The 25,381-nt window shown below is 39.4% G+C and overlaps 1 long non-coding RNA gene across 1 annotated transcript; it reads left to right on the forward strand.

Annotated features, from left to right (window-relative positions):
• The first annotated feature begins 5,133 nt into the window (after positions 1-5,133).
• On the forward strand, positions 5,134-16,361 carry LOC122684663. The gene is made up of 3 exons (XR_006338118.1): positions 5,134-5,327; positions 5,889-6,007; positions 16,135-16,361. It is a non-coding gene; the product is annotated as an uncharacterized LOC122684663 (long non-coding RNA).
• The last annotated feature ends 9,020 nt before the right edge of the window (positions 16,362-25,381 follow it).

A 25,381-nucleotide genomic window follows, 5' to 3' on the forward strand; every position in this document is an offset into this window, starting at 1 on the left:
GATATTCAGGACTGAATTCCTTTTGGATGGACTGGTTGGATCTCCTTGCAGTCCAAGGGACTCTCAAGAGTCTTCTCCAACACCACAGTTCAAAAGCATTGATTCTTCAGTGCTCAGCTTTCTTTAAAGTCCAACTCTCACATCCATATATGACTACTGAAAAAACCACAGCCTTGACTAGACAGACCCTTGTTGGCAAAGTAATGTCTTTATTTTTTAATATGCTGTCTAGGTTGGTCATAAATTTTCTCCAAAGGAGCAAGCATCTTTTAATTTCAAGGCTCAGTCACAATCTGCCCCCAAAAATAAAGTCTGTCACTGTTTCCACTGTTTGACCATCTGTTTGCCATGAGGTGATAGGACCAGATGCCATGATCTTAGTTTTCTGAATGTTGAGTTTTAAGCCAACTTTTTCACTCTCCTCTTTCACTTTCATCAAGAGGCTCTTTAGTTCCTGTTCACTTTCTGCCATAAGAGTGATGTCATCTGATTAGAATGGATTCAAATGAATTCTTTTTAATGGCTGAGTAATATTTCATGGAGTATAGGTACCACAGCTTCCTTATCCATTCATCTGCTGATGGGCATCTAGGTTGCTTCCATGCCCTGGCTATTATAAACAGTGCTGCGATGAACATTGGGGTATACGTGTCTCTTTCAGATCTGGTTTCCTCGGTGTGTATGAGATGGATGAAACTGGAGCCCATTATACAGAGTGAAGTAAGCCAGAAAGATAAAGACCAATACAGTATACTAATGCATATATATGGAATTTAGAAAGATGGTAATGATAACCCTATATGCAAAACAGAAAAAGAGACACAGATGTACAGAACAGACTTTTGGACTCTGTGGGAGAAGGCAAGGATGGGATGTTCTGAGAGAAGAGCATTGAAACATATATTATCAAGGGTGAAACAGATCATCAGCCCAGGTTGGATGCATGAGACAAGTGCTTGGGGCTGGTGCACTGGGAAGACCCAGAGGGATCGGGTGAGGAGGGAGGGGGGAGGGGGGATCGGGGTGGGGAATACATGTAAATCCGTGGCTGATTCATGTCAATGTATGGCAAAAACCACTACAATATTGTAAAGTAATTAGCCTCCAACTAATAAAAATAGATGGAAAAAAAAAAGAGTGGTGTCATCTGCATAGCTGAGGTTATTGATATTTCTCTTGTTAATCTTGATTCCAGCTTGTGCTTCATCCAACCTGGCATTTCACATGATGTACTCTGCATTTAAGTTAAATAAGCAGGGTGGCAAATTACAGCCTTGACATAATCCTTTCCCTTTTTGGAACCAGTCTGTTATTCCTTGTCCACTTCTAACTGTTGCTTCCTGACCTGCATGTAGATTTCTCAAGAGGCAGGTCAGGTGGTCTGGTATTCCCAACTCTTTAAGAATTTTCCAGTTTGTTGAGGTCCACATAGTCAAATGCTTTGCCATAGTCAATAAAACAGAAGTAGATGTTTTTCTGGAACTCTCTTGCCTTATCTATGATCCAACAGATGTTGGCAATTTGATCTCTGATTCCTCTTCCTTTTCTAAAACCAGCTTGAACATCTGGAAGTCCGTGGTTCACATACTGTTGAAGCCTGGCTTGGGAAATTTTGAGCATTACTTTGCTAGCATGTGAGATGAGTGCAATTGTGCAGTAGTGTGAGTATTCTTTGGCATTGTCTTTTTTGGGTTTGGAATGAAAACTGACCTTTTCCAGTCCTGTGGCCATGGATGAGTTTTCAAAATTTGCTGGCATATTGAGTGCAGCACTTTAACAGCATCATCTTTTAGGGTGTGAAGTAACTCAACTGGAATTCCATCACCTCCACTAGCTTTGTTCGTAGTGATTCTTCCTAAGGCCCACTTGACTTAGCATTCGAGGATGTCTGGCTCATGGTGAGTGATCATACCATCGTGTTTATCTGGATCGTTGAGATCTTTTTTGTGTAGTTCTTCTGTGTATTCTTGCCACCTCTTCTTAATAGCTTCTGCTTCTGTCAGGTCCATATAATTTCTGTCCTTAATTGTGTCCATCTTTGCATGAAATGTTCCCTTAGTATCTCTAATTTTCTTTAAGAGATCTCTAGTCTTTCCCACTCTATTGTTTTCCTCTATTTCTTTGCACTGATCACTGAGGAAGGCTTTCTTCTGTAGTTCATGGGATCTCAAAGAGTCGCAGTGACTGAACAACAAAAAAGGTATTCATTGTGATTAAGACCCAAAGATATAATCTTATGAGAAATCAAAACAATAACTCCATCTTAATGATCTGCTCTTCAACACTGGAGAAGGAATAGGCTACCCACTCCAGTATTCTTGGCGGGCTTCCTCCAGGGCTTCCCTGATGGCTCAGCTGGTAAAGAATCTACCTGCAGGGTGAGACCCGGGTTTGATCCCTGGGTTGCCTATGGACCCCGCCTTAGAAAAAGGTTTGCGCTTCCCTGGTGGCTCAGATGGTAGAGAATCCCCCTGCATTGTGGGACAGCTGGGTTTGATCCCTGAGTTGGAGAGATCTCCCGGAGGAGGGTGTGGCAACCCACTTCAATATTCTTGCCTGGAGAATCCCCATGGACAGAGGAACCTGGCAGGCTACAGTCCAAGGAGTCACAAAGAGTCAGAAACGACTGAAGGACTAGGCACACACAGATAATGGAATTCACAAAGGTCTATTCAGTTAGACAGCAAAACAACTAAACCTGTTATCCTTACCTTGGCTGTAATTTCAATAAGTGATTTAAGGTTTCAGGACCTCAGTTTCTCCAGGTATGACAGGAAAAATAGTGTACATCCCATAAAATTTTTGTGAGCATTAAATAACATAATCTATGACACGGTCTTCATGTAACATCTGTCACATTATTACCACTTAAATTATTTATAGGCAGATCACTGGTCATTTTATTTATCAGTCACCTGAAGGTTATCAAACTAGTTAAATACTAAGATATGAAAAGTTTAATCTAAATAATTGGTTAGAACCATGTTCAAAATATTCATTTCATTGTATTAGAAATTTAAAGAAATTACATATCTGATTTACTGATTTGTGATATTTATTTTCTTACAGGACTCTGTTCAGTCTTTTAAGTTTCCATTTTATAATTCACTCCAATTCTATAGTGACATTGTTTTGACCATCCCCTACTTTACCTAACAAACCCAGCTGCCTAATAAACCCAGCTAGTTTTTAGATTATATATACATTTTGTTTCTTGTGTTCTGTAGTATGTGTTTTGATTTAAAAAATAAGCCTAAGCTTATTATTATTATTTATGGTTATTTTTTTGTTGGAATGTAGTTACTGGGACTAAACTCTTATTTGAAGTCTTTTTTTTTTTTGTTTTTCCTTCTACCTTTGGGAGATTCTGCCAGAACTCTTCACTGTGTAGTTCCGTGTTAGAGATGAACCCATGTGACGTAACCCCACTACACTTCCTTATTCCCTTGCCCTGTGGGTCTGCCTGCCAGCATTTTGCTGTTCAAATTCCCTTGGCCAATAGTCAGCTGATTGACTCACATACTGGCAAGATGGCTCAAACATGATTCCATACAGCTGCTTTGGCTAAGAAAAACTCATATACTCTGGTCAAGCCAAATAGTAGGAGTAGAGGTTGTTCCCTGAGGCTCCTTCTCTCCACTCTGTCCTTTCCAATTTTATTTTTCCCTGTTTAAATAGTCAAAGAAGACCCAACTTACACATACGTCCAACAATGCAAAAAGAAAAAGAAGCATCCTCTCCTTGTTTATGTGGTGTTTTAAGAGATTTCCTTTGGTGCTTCGAGCACCATATTAGTTTCAGTGGGGCAGATGCATGCCTTCCCCTTTGTCTTGACTTGAGACAGAGACAGAAGGATCACTGCACTCTCCTTCTTACATGGCGGATGATCCACATATCCTCCTTTGCTCATAGGCTGAGGAGGAGAGGGCAGGAAGTGTGATAGGGTTACTTAACCTTGTTCCATTTGTAAATAAGGTATAAGAACCTTTCCAATTTCCTAATTGTTACATGATAATTCTGTCAGTACTTTTAAAGCCACTAGCCAATATAAAAGTCCCACTCTACATCTTCATAACTAACTAAATAAAAAAGCAGATATAACATCCTATGTATCAATAGACATATATAAGTATACCTGTTTGTATGTGCATATAAATACATATGTGCACCCCTTGTGGCTCAGCTGGCAAAGAATCTGCCTGCACTATGGGAGAACTAGGTTTGATCCCTGGGTTGGAAAGATCCTCTGGAAAAGGGAAAGGCTACCCACTCCAGTATTCTGGCCTGGAGAATTCCATGGACTGTATAGTCCATGGGGTCACATATATACATTTATTTTCTACAGAAAAGCGCTCTCTTTTGAACCCTTGTAACCACAGAAATCTCTTTATAATTTTCAAATGTGAAGAGTGAATAAAATTAAAAGCATAGGTTAGTATTTAGCATTTATATAGCACTTGTATTAGAATAGTACTTTAGAATAATTCAATCCTTAATCCTCATAACAGTCCTGGGAGGGAGGCCCAGTTATCATCCCTTCATAAATGAGGAAACAGAGACTTGGAAAGGTTGGTTACACATTATGCAGCTGATTGGTGGCCACCACCGATTAAAGCACAAAGGTCTTGACTTGGAGAGCTGTTGTTCATCCTTTGGGCCCTAAAAAAATGAGATTTCTTAATAAACCTATGAGTCATGGAGAGGAGGCACAGACTGACTATGATTTTACTAGGCTGTTTCCACTGCATCTCATTGATGGCTTAAATCATCTTAGTGCTGCTGAACCCTTTTCAGCAATAAAATAAAAAGTGTATTAAGTGCTAAATTCTGCCCATAACTGGTATTTCTCATTGACTGCAAGTTTATGGAAGTTGTCAACTTCAGAAACTAACTTATATGAAGGCAATCCAGCCTCTGTAGGTAGATGAATTGATGTAGTCAGAAATGATGAGGATAAAATTAACAAATTTACCAGTCTTTTGGAGCTGAGGCTACATTTGCAAGTTTTTATATGCCAGCACCATCTCCTTACAAAACCCCAGAGTTGAAGCATTTATCATTCTCACCTTCAGACACTGTTACCTAGATACCTCAGTTTTAGTTACAAGCTTGAGATCACCATAGCAACCAATTAGTATTTATGTTGCTAAGACAGGATGCAGAGAAAGAGGAAAGCAGGATGTGCTTACTCATTTTTATATGATCTCAATGGAGAAAGGATCAAATGTTGATGCCAGTGTCCAAATTCCTATCAACTTCTCTCATCCTGATGTATATTCACATTTGTCTCTTCCATGAGTAAACCACTTGATGGAAAATCACTTATGGTAAAAATAATAAATTCTATAATTGCTAATGTGCCCCCAGAAAGTTAAGAAAAATGAAAGATAATTATATTTTCTGGTGTGCTGGCCTGCTTTGAGATTTGGGTTTCACAATCTAAGCCTTCAGCTCACAGTTTCTCAAGATCTTCAGTATGAAATTACATATCTTCCTCTTGCTTTTTGAAAGACTATAAGCAGTTCCACGAGCTATTGTAATTTGTATTTTGGTTGCATTTTAGCCTCCTCACTTTAATTGTAAGTAATCTGAGAAACATACGATAGGTACCATCATTTAGGTACAAATCTCAGCTCCAGCACAAACTAGCAAAGGAGCCTCAAGCAAGCCACCATTGTCCTTGACTCAGTGACTAAAACAAGTTAGTATCTTGGGGTTGGATAGGGTAAATGCTCATTAAGTTGTAGATGTCTTTTGCCAGCTCCTTTAAAAATACATACAGTCATTTCAAATAAGTGTTTTTTTTCATGTGTCCGCATGTGTATTCTACACTAAATAGTTTGTCCTTTTTCAAAAATCTAATTCTTGGAAAACTTTCCATACAGCAGGGCTATCTAAACTCTTCCCCATATAACTCTGCATTGCAAAGACACTCGAGCTATTGACACTGAACACCTTGGATTGCATGAACGTGTGGATGTCTGTAATGTCACCAATCACCAGTGAGGTCTGGTCATTTTTATGCTCCTTGTTTACAAAAAATTCCCCTAAGCAACATAACTGCCCCCCAGGTTCATCCTGAAACAGCTCAGTACCCTTTGGAATTAATGAAATAGACTAAGAAATTATTACTCTGAAAAGCTAAGTAGTTTGGATAAATTGGGTAAAGAATTAAAACTTTCCTTCTATTCAATTTGTTGTAGATGGTTTTCATGGCAAAGAAATGGTAAAAGCTGGCTTCATAGACCATACCATAGACCACATAGGAGATGGAGTAATCTTTCTGGTCTATATGATTTCAGTCTCTTTTGACAAGTCAAGTAAGATAATTAGTTAGACAAGTTGACAAACTATTTAAATGAAGCTCATTTAATGTCTTAACAGTTTGTAGATATTCCCAACAATCACCGCAAGCATAATCCACACCAGAGCGGTCTCCTTGTCAATCATGGGCATACACGGCTCTGTCCAAAGTCCCCTCCTCAGGTTGACTGCAAGCTCTGAGGGCAGCTCCAGGTTCCATGCCTCTTGCATCTACTCTCTGCCCACCTCCACTTCACTGTTCTTAATAGAATTATTATAGATATCGACAAAGTGAAACATTTTTAAAATGGTTGCTAATGCCAAAACAATGCCAGTAGTAAAAATAATCAAATAAAACTAAGTTTATTTGGACTTAACCAACTGAGATGAGTAGTCATTGCTGTTATTCTGCTGGATAAGTTATTTTTCTGTTTTTCTTCTTCATGTAGATGATGCCTCAAGGCTTTCCCATTTGATACATGAACACAGTGATATGCTTTTCCCCTCAGAATAGTTGATTTCAAATGTGAAACTGTGAACAAAGCATAAGATACTTATTTCTACCAGCAACTTTATGTGAGAAGTTTATTAAAAAGGCTCCAAATTATTCTTAACATTATCTTAGACTATTTTAGATAAACTGTAAAATGTTAGATTTTTCTGAGTTTTTTTTTTCTTTTAGTAATATTGTCTGTATTAAATAGTGCCTTTCTTTTCTAAGGGGCAACTAGTTCAATGCTAAACACTTTCTCTAAGTCTTCAGTATGAAAAATGTAATGGAATCATGTAATTATAGAAGAATGGAAGGCATTACCTGCCTACGAAAATTCTCCAGGACGTATTATAAAATCAAATCTAGGCAAACTAATTAAATAGAATCAAAAGTAACAAATACATTTTCTAGTGCCTACAATGTGCAGCGTCATGTACCAGACAGTGCAAAACATACAGATATAAAAATAATACAGCCCCTCCCCTTGGGAAGTAATCAATCATTTGGTAGCCAACTCCTAAATAGGTGAGCAGTTAAACAGCATTAAAAGATTAAATAATCATATAAAAAATGATATAAAGCACAATTTGACTCTAAGTCTTAAAGAAAAAGACACTATGGGTATTAAATAAATATAAGTTCAGAGGTGGGAAAAATCATTACAGATGGAGAGTGTTCCCTTCATCCGCCTTTGCAACTGCCTCTTAAGATTGTATCCCTCTGAAAATTCTCCCTTGGGGGGAATTTTGTGGAAGACAAAAGGTTAGTGCTCAACTTCCTAGAACTTGTACTATGCATGTCACTAACTTGGAATTTATTATAGAATGTCTTGTGTAGTTGCTTATGTTTTTAGAAGTGTAAATAATATGATAAGTGAAAGTTGCTCAGTCGTATCCTACTCTTTGCACTATGCAGTCCATGGAATTCTCTAGGAGTGGGCAGCCTTTCCCTTCTCCAGGGGATCTTCCCAACCCAGGAATTGAACCTGGATCTCCCACATTGCAGACAGATTCCTTACCAGCTGAGCCACAAGGGTAGGCCAAGAATACTGGAGTATGTAGCCTATCCCTTCTCCAGTGGATCTTCCTGCTGGAATTGAACAGGGGTCTCCTGCCATCGCAGGCAGATTCTTTACCAACTGAGCTATCAGGGAAGCCCAAATAATACAATAATGGTGATAATACTAGCTACAGTTTACAAAAGCCAAATGTTATGCAAAGGGTTCTATATACATCATCTTTTTTTTTTTTTTTTAATTTTTGTATCAACATTTGGTAGTTAGAATTTCTAAATCCTATTTAACTGTGTGAGGAATTTTGGCTTAATTCTAAAAAGAAATGGTGTAACATAGCTTGCTGATAATAGATCCATGAAGTCAAAGTATGTATGCATGTATTACGTCACTAAGTTTGTATTATGCCAAAGTCTGTGATACTGACACTGATTTTTTCAGCCTTAACCACTGAGTTCTGGAGTTCTAGAGCTTGATGATAAATTCTTGATGGCAGAGGCAATGCCTCTGTGTTCTGGTAAGCCTCAGAGAGACTGAGTTTGAATGAAAATTGAGTCTTATAGTGAGTAACTTTATCATTAGTCTGCAAAGAAATAATTGGGATTTTATGAAACCACACTTCAAGGATACCTGAGTTCAATTACTGGCTTCTCAAATTAGATGTTCTTTTAGCAGAGTGAATTAGAATTTTCTGGTTCTAGAAACTGACAACTTAGGTACTGACCCTGATTCTAATCCATCCTTGTTATGAGACTTTTGGGAAGGGATTTACATGCTCCATGTCTTAGGTTTTCATCTGTACAATGAAGGAGTCTTAAAGAGATGTAACTACCAGACCACCTTACCTGCCTCCTGAGAAACCTGTATGCAGGTCAAGAAGCAATAGTTAGAACCAGACATGGAACAATGGACTGGTTCAGAACGGGAAAGGAGTATGTCAAGGCTGTATATTGTCACCCTGCTTATTTAACTTACATGTAGAGTATGTCATGTGAAATGCCAGGCTGGATGAAGCACAAGCTGGAATCAAGATTGCCGGGAGAAATATCAATATCCTCAGATATGCAGATAACACCACCTTATGGCAGAAAGTGAAGTAGAACTAAAGAGCCTCTTGATGAAAGTGAAAGAGGAGAGTGAAAAAGCTGGCTTAAAACTCAACATTCAAAAATCTAAAATCATGGCATCTGGTCCCATCACTTCATGGCAAACATATGGGCAAACAGTGGAAACAGTGACAGAGTTCATTTTCTCCAAAATCTCCAAAATCACTACAGAGTGACTACAGACTTGAAATTAAAAGATGCTTGCTCCTTAAAATAAAAGCTATATAAATCTAGACAGTGTAGTAAAAAACAGAGACACTACTTTGCTAACAAAGGTCCATACAGTCAAAACTATGATTTTTTCAAGAGTCATGTATGGATGTGAGAGTTGGGCCATAAACAAGGGTGAACATCGAAGAACTGGTTCTTTTGAACTGTGGTGTTGGAGGAGACTCCTGAGAATCACTTGGACTGCAAGGAGATCCAACCAGTCGGTCCTAAAAGGAAATCAGTCCTGAATATTCATTAGAGGGACAAATGCTGAGGCTGAAGCTACAATACTCTTGCCACCCAATGTGAAGAACCAATTCATTGGAAAAGACCCTGATGCTGGGAAAGATTGAAGGCAGGAGGAGAAGGGGATGACAGAGGATGAGGTAGATGGATGGCATCACTGACTCAATGGACACGAGTTTGAGCAAGTTCTGGGAGTTGGTGAAGGATGGGGAGGCCTGGCATGCTGCAGTCCATAAGGTCGCAAAGAGTCAGACATGACTGAGTGATTGAATAACAACAATAAGAATGGGTTGTTTATGTCGTTGTGAGGATTAAATGAGAAAATATATGTCAGGCAGCTAGAATTGTGCTTAGCAAGTAAGTAGTCAAAATATTAACCATCGTCATTATTTTCTGGACATTGGAGACTATCACCTAACTTCTGCGATGGAGGGATTGAATAGTTGGTTATCATCTATTGTTTATTAACTTCTCTATGTAAATATCCTGAAGTGACAAGGCAGGATTTGCTGGAGGACCCAGGAGTGAATCTGCCAGACTCAGAAAATAAAACCAAACTTACAAAGCAGTGCTGAACACCACCTCACAATCTATACCTGGAGTCAGTTCCCTCTCTTGGTGAATCTGGCTAAAGATGGAGACAAAAATGGGTCTTCCTTTTCATTGAACTTTCCCAAAGCAATAGAAATTGGAGATTCTGTTAAAGTTTTTTGTATGTGTTTTAGAAAAGATGTGTATGCCTATGTATGTTTGTATGTATTCACATGCACTTAACATTTCTTTTCCTTCTTAAAACCTTTAAAAATGGCTTAGGGACTTTTCTCTCTTTTTGTTTTATTTGTTTTGAGTGGTCTTTTGAATCATTCTGTGCTACTCAAGATGCAATGGCAGCAAATCTGAGTTGGTTTCTGTTTCAGTGGCTTTGTCATTCAATCTGCAGACAGAGACATGTTTGACATGGAAATCTCCAAATGAAAAATCAAGATCTATTCAGTTTTGCTTATCTTACCAAGACTATATTTTTTACCAGTCCCCAAAGTGCAATTTCCTAAAAGGACTAAAAGAAGTACTTTTATCAAACTACTTTGATACTAAACAACCAAAGAAAATAGTGGACTGAGAAAGCTTGTCATTTTTTCAAGCTGTAGAAATACAGATTAATTTGTGTCTCTAAATCAACCAATCAATTTTATATCAAAATGCTCTGTTGACTGCCTATTGAATTCTTAGGCTTGAACTTTGTGTTGTCAGGTGAAGAGTGGGAATGAAGAAGCTAACTGTTATTGACCACCTATGCCAGAAAATTGACTTATGGATCACTGTGCTCCATGGGCCATTCTAGAAGAGGGTTATAATAATGCCATGATAACAAGAATAAGTTTTCTATGGCTCTGCCTCAATGCACTATTAGAAGAACATCAAATCTCCTCCCTTAAATCCATTCCAGTTACTTCTGAGGTTTCCTGATGAATGACCAACATGTGCTGACCTGCCCCATCTTCTGGGCGAGAACTTCACCCATGGCCCATCAACCCACTCTACTTCTGTCTTCTCAGCTTCCCCCTGTACCTCTGACAACCTCTTCACAACAAGACTTCTGACTATTAAAACTAAGGCCATTACATCCACCAGGCCTGTAAGATGCCTCTCGTCATTACTTTCCCTCCTGATCTGGTTATTCCATCATCCCACCTCTTATCATCTCAATAACCTTACCTAAGAGGTTGATTTCAATTTTCAGCCTCTTCTTTGACTCCTAGCTTTCCCTCATACCCTACTTCCAACTAATCAGCCAATCTTACCAACTATGACTTTAAATCTACCTACTGTCACAATTATTTCCCCAAATTATCTTCACCACAATTCTGCCCCAAGTCAGCATTTTCTGTTTCCAACCATGACAACAGCCTCCTAAATAGACATCTCTCAATTTGATAACTAAAATGGCACCCAATAGATAGTTTTCCAATCTATTTTATCTACATGACATCAACACTAATTTTTTTAAAAGCAACTATGATCCTGCCATACTTTTTCTTAAAGCCTTTTAGTGATGCCCTATTTTTCTGAGGATAGAGGCCCAATATTTTGTCCCTTCCTTTCCTTCCAACCTTATCATCACATCCTTATCAGACAGATCACTTATTAGCCAAACTAAACTTTCTTATGTTGCCTACAGATGCTATGTTCTCTTTTCGTTCAAAGTACAGTTTCTTCCTCATTCTAGAATAACCTTCCCTGTAGAATGTCAGCTATCATCCTGAGGTTTCACCTTAAGCTGAGTTATTCAAGAAAGTGTCCCACTCCCACTGTATACCCCCAAACTGGCATAAGATGTGCTTCCTGTATTCTTCCACAGCACCCTGTACCTCCATTGCCATTATCTACACAGCACCGTTCTCAACTGTTTATTTGGCTTTTTCCTCCACTACCCCAAAATAGCAAAATAATTAGGAAGAGTTATCAGCAGTATCTTTCAAATGACTGGGCTATGAAAGATACATAGGTAATATCAGAAGTATAAGTGAACAATGAAAAGTGATGGTATTTACTTCCCAGGCTGCCAATACTGCTACCGATGGCAACAATGCTCCCTGGAGGACAATTATGCCACCGATGTCAGCAATGGGGACATAGATACCCAGGGTTGATTGTGAAACATTTGCAAAGCAGTTGGTTCCTCAACCATTGCAGTGGACACTGAGGGGGAAATCTGTTCATGTTGTCTGGTACATGAGGACCCTCCTCAGAAGATTTGAAACAGAATTTTTGTGTTTTATCCCCCTGTTTGCCCATCTCCTTATAAATCAAACATAAGCCAGTGGGACCTGGAATAGAATAGCAGACTGACAGAAGTCAAATAATTAATTTGCAGATCATTTCTCTTCCTAGTGACACTTGTACCTCTTTTGAAGATCCTATGGTTGTTTTCCTAAAGTGAGTCCTTACTAGGATGATGCCAGGTCTGAAATGAAAATAAATTCTCATTCTTTTTTAAAGCAACTATGCCCCTTGCTAATCCTGTAGAGGAATCTAAGGGTGAACACAGATTAGTTCAAACTAAGCTTGTGGTAAATACATTACAGATCTTATGAATCATGTACTATAGTATGCATCTTATCGTCAGGGATAATGAAGACTCTGAACATCTCTCCATACCTTAAGGTCACTTCTATACTTCATACTGCCTTCCTTCTAAAGTAAAGCAGAAAAGGTTCAGAATATGAACTAATATTTTGCATTAGAAAGAAGCCACTAGGAAAGATTTTGGGGTGCCTGTGTACTAGTTTCCTATCTGTCCCTAGCTAGCTCTGCGGCACTCAGCAAAGAAAATACCTCAGTGACCCCATTCTCCTCATTTGTAAAACACTCTGTTCCTATAATATGATTGCTGAATTCCCCTTTCTTTCATGAAATCCTATAAATTAATATCTCTCCTCAAGCATGTAACTATCTGCTAAGAGAGGTAAGGTTTAGCAAAAACAACAACAGTATATTGTATAACTAAGGGCTGATAAAAGCTTGTAAAATTAAACCTACAAAGAAACCTAAGTGGATTTATTAGAAAAATAAAGTTTAGGACAGATGAATCTGGAGTCAGCTTTGAATGAAAACTAAAATAGAAAGGCAAAAGAGCTGCAGTGATTTAGTAAATAGACGTCTAACACAAAGCTACATTTTAGCCGTTGGGGTCTAATTTGGCCAGGGCCCAAGGAAAAGTGACTAACATTAATAAGAATGAAGTAGATTGTAACCTATTAAAACAAAAGATTCAGTCTAAAGAATTAACATAAATTCTCAGTCCTTAAATTGGCAAAGCTTCATTTATCAGGAAACTCAACTATACAGAATGACTTACGCCTGTGGACGTTCAATAGTGACAGGTTTACTGTAATAATAATAACCACAGCGCCAGCAAAGGGAAAGACAGATGGATCCAACTCCTAGGTCTTACCATCACTCCTCCTGATTACTCTGGCTTATTTTGAGCATCGGCAAAATGGTGGGGCGGTTATCATAGATCTTTGCATAGCACTGATTCAAGTGTGTGTTGAAACAAGACTGCTCCTGTGTAATTCATTTATATCACTGGCTCATACCTGCCTTTTCTCCCCTTCCTTCCATCTTGCGTATCTCCAAGATGAGCATTTATCTTACTTTGCTCTCCTGTTCCTCTTCTGTTGTCAGTCTAGCAGGTGTTCTTTTCAGATTGCTTTCATTCTTCATTATTCATTCTGGGTCCCTTTCTACCTTTGTGTCCATTTTTATCCTTCCCTTCCCTTCTTATGCACCTCAGGTGCCAAAGCCATCCATTTGTCAGAAATGTTCAGTGCTGTTTGTTTGTGGTTATTCCCCCTTAAACTAGAGCTTAGCAAACCCACCTGGCGAGCTGTTTCTTCTTTCTAAGGGAAGAAAGGTTTTCTAAGCTTAGGAGAAGTTGAAAATCAGGCCTGTCATTTTTCTTCACACCTGCTCCAGTCCTGATGTAACCATTCTTCTTTAGGGGCTCTGCTTTCAAATGACATCATCACTTATTTTTTCCAGCAATAAATGTAGTTGACTGCAATTTTCCTGTTCCTAAAGTTCAGAGGTTCAGATCACTGCAGGTTTATGACCATCTAGCAAGCTGGTCATGTTGAGCATCACAGAAAAGTATCTAAATATGTGTGCAAATTCATTTCTTTACGCATTTTCCAGGGCTACTCATTGAGACTGTCCTAGTGAATCACCCCCAACCCTTTCAAAGTGCTTCACAGCCCACAGTTGGCTCTGGCTCATTAGACGATCTCACAAAATATGCTGTTTCAGCATCTTTGGCAGGAAGACATGGCCCGTCAGCATCAGAGTGGCCAGTGACAGCCTCCAGGCATGGGGGGACAAAAGCTTCAGAATCAGGAAAGCACTCCCAATTCAACTCTCATCAGTATAGTAAAAACAAACAAACAAAAAAAACCCCACATTATAGGGGCATTATGGAATAACTTAATAAAATGTCTGCTATTTCATACCACCAAGGAGATGTAGAAAATCCTTATTTAGGAAAAAATTGAAGTATGAAAGTGAAAGTTGCACAGTTGTGTACAACTCTTTGTGACCCCATGGACTTTAGGCCAGAATACTCCAGGCCAGAATACTGGAGTGGGTAGCCTTTCCCTTCTCCAGGGGATCTTCCCAACCCAGGGGTTGAACCCAGGTCTCTCACATTGAGACCAGCTGAGCCATAAGGGAAGCACAAGAATGCTGGAGTGGGTAGCCTATCTCTTCTCTAGTGGATCTTCCTGACCCAGGAATCAAACCAGGGTCTCCTGCATGGCAGGCAGATTTTTTACCAACTGAGCTATCAGGGAAACCCCAATATATTGCAATTATTTTTAAGAATGTGTTTGTGCATGAGTTGTATATATTTCAAAATAGCCAAAAACTTACATGCCATAGAATTTAGAGGAATCATCTTTGTGACAAGAAAAACAAAGTATGTCTGTAAAGATGCCTTCTCATTGAAGTTGCACAGGGATGCTTAAAATAGTGACAGACTGGACGGAGTACTAATAATAATCTGTAGGCTGCAGCATTTCTACAACCTGTCCTTACATCAAATTCTAATTGAGCACTTTATTTTTCAGTTTAGTCAAATACTGTAATAGTGCTCCCAGCTCGCAGATTTTTTGCCTTCTGATCTAGATATGTACAGCAGCATGAACTGACTGACAACAAAATTCTTTCCATTTGAAAGTAAAGATTTCCAATTTATTTTCTTCTGTAGTTGTAAGTAAACATTCTGAGGAGGGAAAAAGAGTTTATATGCATTGTCTGATTCAGACCTTGGCTTCTTCTTTTTTTTTTGGGGGGGGGGGGCTTCTTATTATTCAGGGATTTCTGGAGGGTATGTATAATGTTATCTACAACTCTAGACACTTTTCATTTCTTCATACTTCTGTTAGCAATCGATTCTGTAGATTTAAAAAAAAAATAAATGCTCAAAAGATATCACTCTATCCTAGCCAATAATTCTGTAGTTTCAACCTTACTATCCTGTGCTATATATATATATATTTTTTCTGTCTTCTTCTTTAAAACATCAGCTTCAATACAGGGTACTTTTCTTTTTAACTTTTCTTCAATTCTTTGAAAAGGCATCTAACAGTATCAAGAGGAAATATATGTAAACATTTTTGGGGGGAATAGCACACAGATATTTATCTATTATGATCTAAAAGAGTTCTGTCATGCTTCTTTCACTGAGCTAGTCAAAAAACAAATGACTTATCACAATCACTAGTCAACAAAACACGTTTTACAAAAATACATCAGAGATTTGAATAAAATTGTATTAAAGCATTATGTATAAATGATTCACTTTGCTGTATAGAAGAAACTAGCAACATTGTTAAGAAACTGTGTTCAAATAAAAATTAATTTAAAAATTATGTAATGCTTAAACTCTCCTGAGCCAATTTTTCTGTTGCAACTTTGTGAGGTGTTTATAGCAGTTTTTATTTCTTTTGTCTGCATATTTGTCCACCCATATTTAAAGACTGTAGGACATAGCACTTCATTGAGTTTCTTTGGCCAGATTCCTTTATCAATTCATATTTTGAATATAAAAAGCATGACCTGCAGAATGTCTGCTGGAAAATGATAAGAAAGTTTGTAGAGTTGTAGAAACATCTGCTTAGTTTATATTACAGTTATTGATAACGATGTTCCAAAACCTATAATGCTGCAAAAGCTGAACGAGATTTTTTTTTTCTTTTCATCTTCAGGTGTCATATTTTCTACATGCAAAAATAATGAGAGCTCTTCCAGCTGCAGAATGGATAACATTTGAGCACTGAAGAGCTTGATGAGATGGATATTTGGACTGCTACAATAACAGAAGCAGCTCTAGAAGGAGGCATTTGGATTCAAGAACAGGAGTTAGTTACTAGATACTTTCCACAGTAGTTTATGCATCCTTGAATAAAGAAAAGCTTCATAGTAGTTTTTAATTGTAAATACAGGATAGGTTCAATATTTGTTCAGTCACTAAGTCATGTCCAACTCTTGTGGCCCACCAGCCTCCTCTGTCCATGGTATTTCCCAGACAAGAATACTGGAGTGGATTGCAATTTCCTTCTCCAGGGAATCTTCCTGACCCAGGGATTGAACCGTGTCTCCTGCATTGTAGGCAGATTCTTTACTGCTGAGCCATCAGGAAGCCCTGGGGTCACTAATGCAGTCAAACAATAGAGAAATGCAGAAACCCCCACTGACACTTTATTTGAAGTGACAAGTATTGTGCGCAGTTGATTCAGTCATTTCTGACTCTTTGTGACCCCAGGGACTGTAGCCCTCCAGGCTCTTCTATCCATGGAATTCTCAGGCAAGAATAATGGAGTGGGTTGCCATACCCTCCTCTAAGGGATCTTCCCAATCCAGGGATCAAGCCCATGTTTCCGGTATCTCCTTCTTTGTAAGGGGATTCTTTACCACTGAGCTACCAGGGAAGCCCTGACAAGTCTTAGGGGTATCGTCTATGGTTTTTCAGGAACATTTATTCACTCATGTTTTTCTAAAGAGAATAGTTCATATTATTCACAGTCCTTAAAATTTGTCTTTCAATTTTCAGAATTGTTGGAATGTAAGGACAGTCTTTCACTATCACACACAGAACTGTCCTTTTGGTAAATGACTCCAGACCTGACACCTACTGGATATTCTATAACTCAGTTTTCCTTTTTATTGTTGAGGGATGCATAGAGGGTCTCCAACTGTGCTTTTTAAAAGAATGAAGAGTCGATCACTCTTGCTCATTTGTGTAGATATTTGCATAAGGTAGATATCTGAAAGTAGCATAATGTGACCAATTTTCACAAGTAAATTTAAGATTTTCATAGACAGGCTTCCCAGGTGGCACTAGTGGTAAAGACTCTCCTGCCAATGCAGGAGATGTAAAAGATGTGGGTTCGATTAATGGGTTGGGAAAATCCCCTGGAGAAGGAAATGGCAACTCACTCCAGTATTCTTGCCTAGAGCATTCCGTGCACAGAGGAGCCCGGTGGGCTACAGTCCATGGGATCGCAGAGTCGGACATGACTGAAGCGACTGAGCAAGCGTAGGCTATCAATGATTTTCAAAACAAGTCTTGATAATTTACTGTCCTGCCAATAATGTAGAAGATATGTGCTTCATAAAGTTCAATATTCTTCTTTCATCCATGGCTGATTCATGTCAATGTATGACAAAAACCACTACAATATTATAAAGTAATTAGCCTCCAACTAATAAAAATAAATGAAAAAAAAAAAAGTTCAATATTCTTCTTTTAATTTTTGGCAGTCTAATAGATTTAAAGGGTTACTATGTTTTGTGAGTATCTTAATATATTTATCAGCTTCCCAGGTGGCTCAGTGGTAATTTGCCTGCCAAGCAGGAGACACAGGAGATGTGGCTTCAATCTCTGGGTTGGGAAGATCCCCTGGAGGAGGAAATGGCAACCCACTCCAGTATTCTTGCCTGGGAAATCCCATAGACAGACAAGCCTGATGGGCTATAGCCCACGGGCTTGCAAAGAGTTGGGTATGACTTAGGAACTAAATAGCAGAAGCCATATATTCAATGCACATTTGTATTTATTTTTTCTTTGAAATATCAACTTCATATTATTTGTTTTTATACCTTGAGCTTTTCTTTCTGTAACTTATTTGTGTGAGCTCTTTGTGTATTATGGATATTCATCATTTGCCTATTAAAACAATTGCATACATTTTCTCCAAATATGTCATTTGTTCTTGAACTTGTTTTTAAACATTGCCAGTCTGAAGTGTCTATTTGGATTTGTCAAACTTTTTCCTTATAACTTCTGCAGAAAATGTACAAGTAGGGATAATCCTAGTAACTTATTAAAATATGCATTTAAAGAAACAATTACAAAAACTGTTTTCTTCTTTCACAATTATTTGAAGTTTACAAGAATGTATTGTTATTCACTAAAAATTGAAAATAGTTTGTAACTGAAAGCTTGCTTGGCTCTAGCAATATATCGTTTATTTTACTGATTGGGAGGTGGGGTAAAAGGAGAGATATCATTTAGTGACTGACTTGAATACAAAAATTAGGCTACAGGATGAAGGCATTTAAGGCATTTTGTGTCGTCCTCCCCTCAGGGTTAACTGTGCATAACGCTGCATCCCTGCAGGCAACTGACTTTGTCACAAAATCTTACCTTAGTAGGAATTCAATTATAGCTTGCAAAGTTTATGTGAAAAAAATATGAATGCAGCTAAGTTATTTCATAGTCTCAATTCAAGTAAATGTAAACGTAGTAGGGAGTACAATGACCTTACAACCAGGAAGTGTGCATTTCAACGTCTATATTTGTGAATCTCAATTTCATAGGTCCATGAGGAGTTGGGACCTAATTTCTCTTAAAATTCTAAATTGTTGAGATTTGTTCTTATTCATTTTTAGGCCCGGACTATTAAGAAAGTAGGTCAATACTCCCCTTGTTTTTAATCTCTATACAATTAAGCTGTTTTCCCTTCCTGAGCCTTTCCAATCCCAAGGCCTTAAGGCTTAGCCAGAAGGACAGGAATATATCAACAGTCAAGAGCAGGAGGCTTGCTAGCAAAGAAAGCACTAACATACTTGTTCTCATCTGTGTACAAAAAAAAAAAAAAAAAAATTACAGTGCTCCCTGAAGGCCAACTGTACTTGACTCTGCATTAAAGAACTATATGCAACTAAAATACTCTTAGCAAGCATTTTGGGGCAGCAACTATCTTTGTTGTGCTAGATCTATGGAATTTAAATAATTATAATGAATTGATTTCTAAGACAATTACACTTATAATACAATTTTCAGAGAGTAAAGACTACATAGTAAATTTGCAATATTTTATCCATTACAAAATTTAAGGAAATGAAAAGCAAAACAAAAATACAAGGAACCCAAAAAAGTCTTATTTATTTAATTACTAATGTACTTGTTTACTGGTGGTTGGGAGTTCTTTGGCTGGGGTGGGTGTATCATATCCTTAGAAACAATTTTTTTTAAGTACATAGATTTTTTTTTTTCCCCTCAATACAAACATTTCTAGTATGAACTAAGGAAATGTTTGCTAACTAAATATTATACATTGTGCTTCTATTTTAACTCCCATATTGTACCTATTTTGTCATAAATTGATTTCTTTACAGGTTAAGTCTCAATTCTTCTTTGAATAAAATGTAAAATTCAAGAAAGGACACCCATAAGCTCCTCTTTTGAACTTTACAGCTGTTGCAAGCAAGGGAATTCAGGCTCTCAAATATTAGTTGGAACTCAGGTCAGTGGCCTTTATTATAAGGGAAAAGAAATCAACTTAGAACATTCTAGATGGAAACTTTGCCCTTTTGCTGTTGCCTTTCCTCTTAGAAAACAAGTTAAAAGATACCATTGGCCAGGTTAATTGACTTACAAGTGTGTCTTTTTAATAAGTGTCATAAAGTATGTCAGGCTGCTGAAAGTTGCTTTCAATGCATTTTTTAAAAAACTGTTGTCAACCAGATTAAAGTTTATTGTTCACATGTGCATTCGGTTTTCAGGTGGTAATGAAAGACACTGAATTGATTTGCCATGCGTAAAGAGGAAGGGGTTGTGTCCTTTGCTGTTTCTCAATGTGCCTTTCCTTCTGGTATCTCTTCTGGAATGTGTTGCCAGCAGACCTTGTTCAGCTCTGGACTCTTGTCTTGCAGACCAGCTCTCAGTGGCCTTTCTGTGTCTAAACAGAGACTTTCTGTGGGATGGAGACAGTAACTACCTGAGGAGTCTTCCCTCAAAATGTCTATTAATTTTAAAACTGAGTATTAAATGAGATGACTCCTAAATGAATCCCATTTTCCCCAGAGACTTATATCAGTTTTAGAAAGAAATATTTTCTTTTGGTTTCAGTTAGCTGTTGCTCAGTGTTCATGTAAAGTCAACACAGACCACATGTCTCTCTCTCAGGTCCTACCTTCACATTTGTAGCCACATGGTCCTCTGCGTGACTGCTTCACAAAAGGACCCAGAACAAGATTTTGGTAAACAGACTGGAAAAATCTGCCAAGTCCTGATTTGCCAAGCTTCCTGTTTCCTACCAGATTTCAGGAACATGAGAAGGACATGAAGAAAAATCTCCAAGTGGTCATGGCTAGATCAACTTCACCGTTTACCTGGCCAGTTGTACATACAATCATTCTGGAATTCACAAACTTGAAGCATTGCTATTGTGATTCTACACACATGCTTTAAGCTGAAGCTTTTGCCTTCCTCTCAGGGCTCAATTTGACATAAAACACATCCATAAATGAATAACCAGCAGAACTGTCTGAGGGGCAGGAAGATGATGGGGATAGCTTCTGCTCTCAATCTTGGTAAAGTCTTTGGCCCAATAATCCCTTCACATCCTCACTCAACTTTGACAATATGAGGAATACCATCAAGCACATAAAAAAGAATCTCTACCCAAGCTAAAAACGCTTGATTTCTGCCCTGACATCAGAAATGCCATCACTTGAGATTTGATGGATGTGTCATTTTAGTGTCTGTCTTCCCACACTCGAATCTAAACATGTGAAAATGTGAGCTCTGTGCTGTTTCTGTGGCTCTGGCACCTCATGTAATTTAGGTTTGAATAAATATCGGAGGGGAATATGAAGAGTTTTTCGTGTGATAATTATCCCTGAATAGCACCTCTTTGTATCAAACACTCTGGTGTGATGAGGTTGCTTCTATACCTTTCATCTCTGCAGGTGAGACCTGGGCTGCTGCTACAGGATGGAACAGAAATCTGGGAAGGGCTTACAGGTCACAATTAGTGGCAAATGGCAGAGACGGGGCCACTGAGGAAGGCAGTGGCTTCTGAGTGGCATTCAAGTCATATAAAGGTAGGGGTTAAAAAGCAGGTTGACAAATTGAAATGCTATACATGGGAAATAACAGATAAAGTGTAACCATGAACTAGGGTGGGGAAGATGGAAAGGAATTGAATAGAAACAAAAGGAGAAAATATAGGACTCGACTGTGTTAGTGGAAATTAGTCCCTCTGAGTGGCTGCACAATAGAGTATTATACAGTTTCAGTGAAATTTAAGAAGGCTGAAAACTTTTAGAGTTATCACCTTAGTGAGCATTGAAAATGTCCTGTATATTTAAATTGATGTTGTGTTCTTCAAAACCTTTATGTGTACAGAGTTTTTCTTAACTCTGTGAGCTGGTCCTGATGAAAGAGACAGAGAGAGAGGGAGAGAGAAAGAGTGTGCGTGTGCGTGTTTGTGTGTGTGTGAGGTTAAGGAGAACACACTCAGGTGAAGGGGCTCTCTTTGTGCCATGGTCTTTTTGGAACTGCAGTAATAGAGGGCCTGGCTCTGCCCCTATTGTCATTCCTCAGCCCATTCACTACCAATTGGCCCCATCTGTACAGCTTTCTAAAACCAATCCTCCTCTCAGGGTGTCACAATATCTGGGGAGCCCTGCATATTCTCATATAAAGCATCTCAACAGTCAGCATCAAGCCAGCCTTGCCGTTTTTATGCCGACAATCTTAGTAATAAGATTTCTCCTCATCCCCAGCACATGGGCTGTTCAGTTTATCCCGCCTGGTCCCTTGTTTTATTGTTCATCACTCAAATCTTGTTCTCAGAAGTTTCTCCTTTTGAAGGAAGAGTCAGACCAGCTGTTACTCTCATCAGCTGCTCCTGCTATGGCCAGTCTCTTGGTGAAAAGTCACACTGCCCCCTGTCTCTGCTTCCTCACTCACGGCCTCCTCCCTCTTAGGATCTTTCCCCACAGCCCTTCACCAGTTCAAAGCTGACAGGACTGTTAGAGCCTTCTCTGACAAACTCAGCCTTTCTTGATCTCTCTGTTATTTATTTTCTATTTCTCACAGCAAGGGTTACAAGTGTATAAAACATGCATAATGGTCTGCAGGTCCTATAGTCCTTTCTTGAGGCACTGTCTCATTTGTCCCTACGATAATCCTTGTGAAATGGACAGGGCAGGGCTGGTGTTCCCGTTCACGGGTTAGAGGCTTCTCGTGGGGAAGTGACTTGATTAGCTTTTGCAAGTGGGTTTTCTGACCTTGGGTTTTCTGAGCATGTTCTCCTCTACACTATCCCTTCTGATTCAGAAAAGGTGGCAGCATTGGGTGGGGTTTTCTAGGGAAGGATCCTGGGGAAGGTGGCTTTTAAGCCAGGCCTTGAGGAACCAGTAGATCAGCCTAGGCAAAAGAACTGCGTAGACTAAGGAAAGGGAACAATCATCAGGCTTTCTTGTCTGAGAACAACGGGTGTGTATGTGTGGTGAGTGGGGGGGGGGGGGGAGCAGGCTTCAGGAACTTGGGATAATTGGGCAAATAGTAAGACAGGAAGATGGATATATTTGACCTGTAAGGGCTTGCGTGCCTGGGTGTTTATGCATATGTGTGTATGTACATGTGTGCAAGGTGGGAGAGCATTTGGTGAGTAATGGCAGGGAGAAAGGTCCCTTCAGCTGCCAACAACTAGAAGAACAGAGGTTTCATGGAAACAGAGCCGACTTGGGACCAAAAGTTCTGGTTGCTTTTCAGAGAGGTCAGGTGGGAGCGACGCAGTACTTGGTGACACTACCATTCTGAGCCTCATGACCCATGAAATGAACATGGTAAAATAGCTGCTTCAGCAGCAGATACAATGATAGGGGGTTAAAAATAAAAATGAGATAGTATGTTTGAAAGCACACCATAGGTAGAATGAGCTCTACACAAACCGTATTTTATTATTCTATTAAGAAGCATCAGCAGAAAACCATGGTGGAAGAACTAACACACACACACTTTAGCATGAAAACACACGTGGGCACATCTCAAAAGAGAATACTGTTAAAGTTCGTTGTCCCTTCCCCCTGAGCTGAGATGTTGTCCCAACAATTCCACTGACCATCATGAGGTCTCCTCCCTTTTCTCCCCATGAGGCCTTTGAGGTGACACCCTTCAAGATACCCATGCCTTTATTGCCCCTCCCCCATAACTTCCCCCCACAAACTTCATGGAAAACAGAGAGTCCTGCTTATTGTTCTTTAAAGAACACAATCAACATAGCAATTGGAAACTGCATGAATAATTTAACCTCCCGGCAGAGACTGGACAGGATTGGAAGATGCAGAAGATTCCCCAAATTAATAAAGGCTTTTATAGAGTCATAAAAAGCCATAATTCAATCATTTTTAAAAGGGCAGCACACACAATGCTTATTAAAGACTGGGTTCTGCTGAGGAGTGTGTGGGGAGTCCAAGAACGCTCACTCAGCAGCCATGGCCCCAGTACACGCCCACCCCCTCTGCTTGACAGGCAGATAACCTGACCCAAGCATTTAATAAGCGATATTTACTGATGATTCTTCCCTGACGGGCTCAGTCAAGGGAGAGGACTAATAAAGAGGGTGATTGAAACAAGGGAGGGATTTTTTTTTTTTTTTCCCTGCTAAGAGTAAGCGATTGTGCTTCAAGTGGGAGAGCCACCTATTTTTATACACAAAGTATATTTTTTATTTAGTGTAGACAAACACTTTGGGGGTGAATTCCTTCAGATCACCCTACTCTTCTTTCAGGAACTTAAATGGGGTGATTATAGCACTGGTGATCTCTAAGACTGTCCCTCAATCGGCAGGAATGGAACCACGTGCTTGCTTCCAGATGAAATAAATATTCCACAGTTTCAAAATACTATGCCTCCATAGTCACTGTGCGCAGTGGTTCAGGGAGCCCCGGCTGTTCATGTGGATGGCTTGTTTATGACTGAAGTTCCCTAGGATAAGACTGGGTCAGTCCCACTGTGATCAGAATTCAGGAACAAGGTTGCACAGTTCATGCAATGCACAAAGGTGGTACCTTTTGACCGATCTTCCTCGTGGAAGAAGAGTTGTATATTATTTTTTAATTTTACTTTTTTTTTTTTTTTATGTAATTCACACAATGGAGCCATTGGTGCTGGCAGAGGCCCTGATCTGGTCAGTTGCAGAGCTCCATTTGGCCTCTGTTCCTTAAGGCTCAGCATTCTCACGTGTAAAGTGCTTCATCTCTCCCGCCCATGGTGGCAGGCTGCCTTTTTGAGGGATAGAGCGCAGAGGTGGGGGAAGAGACACGTTAGAACACGTCCCTTCTACCAAAGGGAATAACAGCTTCAGACCTCAAGGATCTCAGCACGTTTGGTCCAACCACGCTTCTCTCTGCCCCATTTCTGATTTAGCTATTTACTAGGACAAGTGTCCCAGGGCTGCCAGAGCAGATGCATTTTTAGCAAACAAACATAAATAAATAACTAGCTTCGCAGCTAGGATGGGCTCTCAGTGACTTGTCTGACCCACATAGCGCCTCCGTGCTCTCTGCTCCTCGCCGCCTTCCCAGAGCAGGAGGAGTTGTGTCTTTCCGCACCACAGGTACTAAGCAGTCTTCCTGTTTGCCTAACCTCAAGTGACAAAGCGCTGGTCCTCGTATATCACAGTCTTTCCCAGCAAGGATTAGGTCACACTGGGCCAAGGTTTTACTAATGAGATCATGCATAATCAATAAGGGTCCGCTGACATCTTGTCAGCTCCATCACTGTCACCCGGAGGCTGGGGTAAAGCAACGAGGGGAGATCTGGCGGCTACCTGAACTCTGAACAGATGGGCAGCGTTGGATGGAGCCACTGCCCCTCAGAAGAGGCCCAAGTCTTGTTAGCAGAGGACATAGGTCATTCCCTCATTTGTTTGCTCATCCTTTCCTTCGTCCAATCCATAGCGAGCAATTTGTCAGGTCCCATCGGTATTATCCTCACCACAAAGAATGACACAGAAAAGGGTCCCATGTTTTGAAGCTTCCCCTAAAGCACCTCATTCTACAAGGGATGACACAGAGGAAAAAAGCAGGAAAGAGGAAGAAAAAAAGAAGCAAAAAGAAAAAAGAAGGAAGAGAACAGACAAGGCATGGATAATATTAATTTATAGGCAGAGAATTAATATAGACAACACACAATAGAAAGGCCCAGAACTTCAC

The sequence above is a fragment of the Cervus elaphus genome, chromosome 27 (genome assembly GCF_910594005.1).
Source record: "Cervus elaphus chromosome 27, mCerEla1.1, whole genome shotgun sequence".
Lineage (NCBI taxonomy): Eukaryota > Metazoa > Chordata > Mammalia > Artiodactyla > Cervidae > Cervus > Cervus elaphus.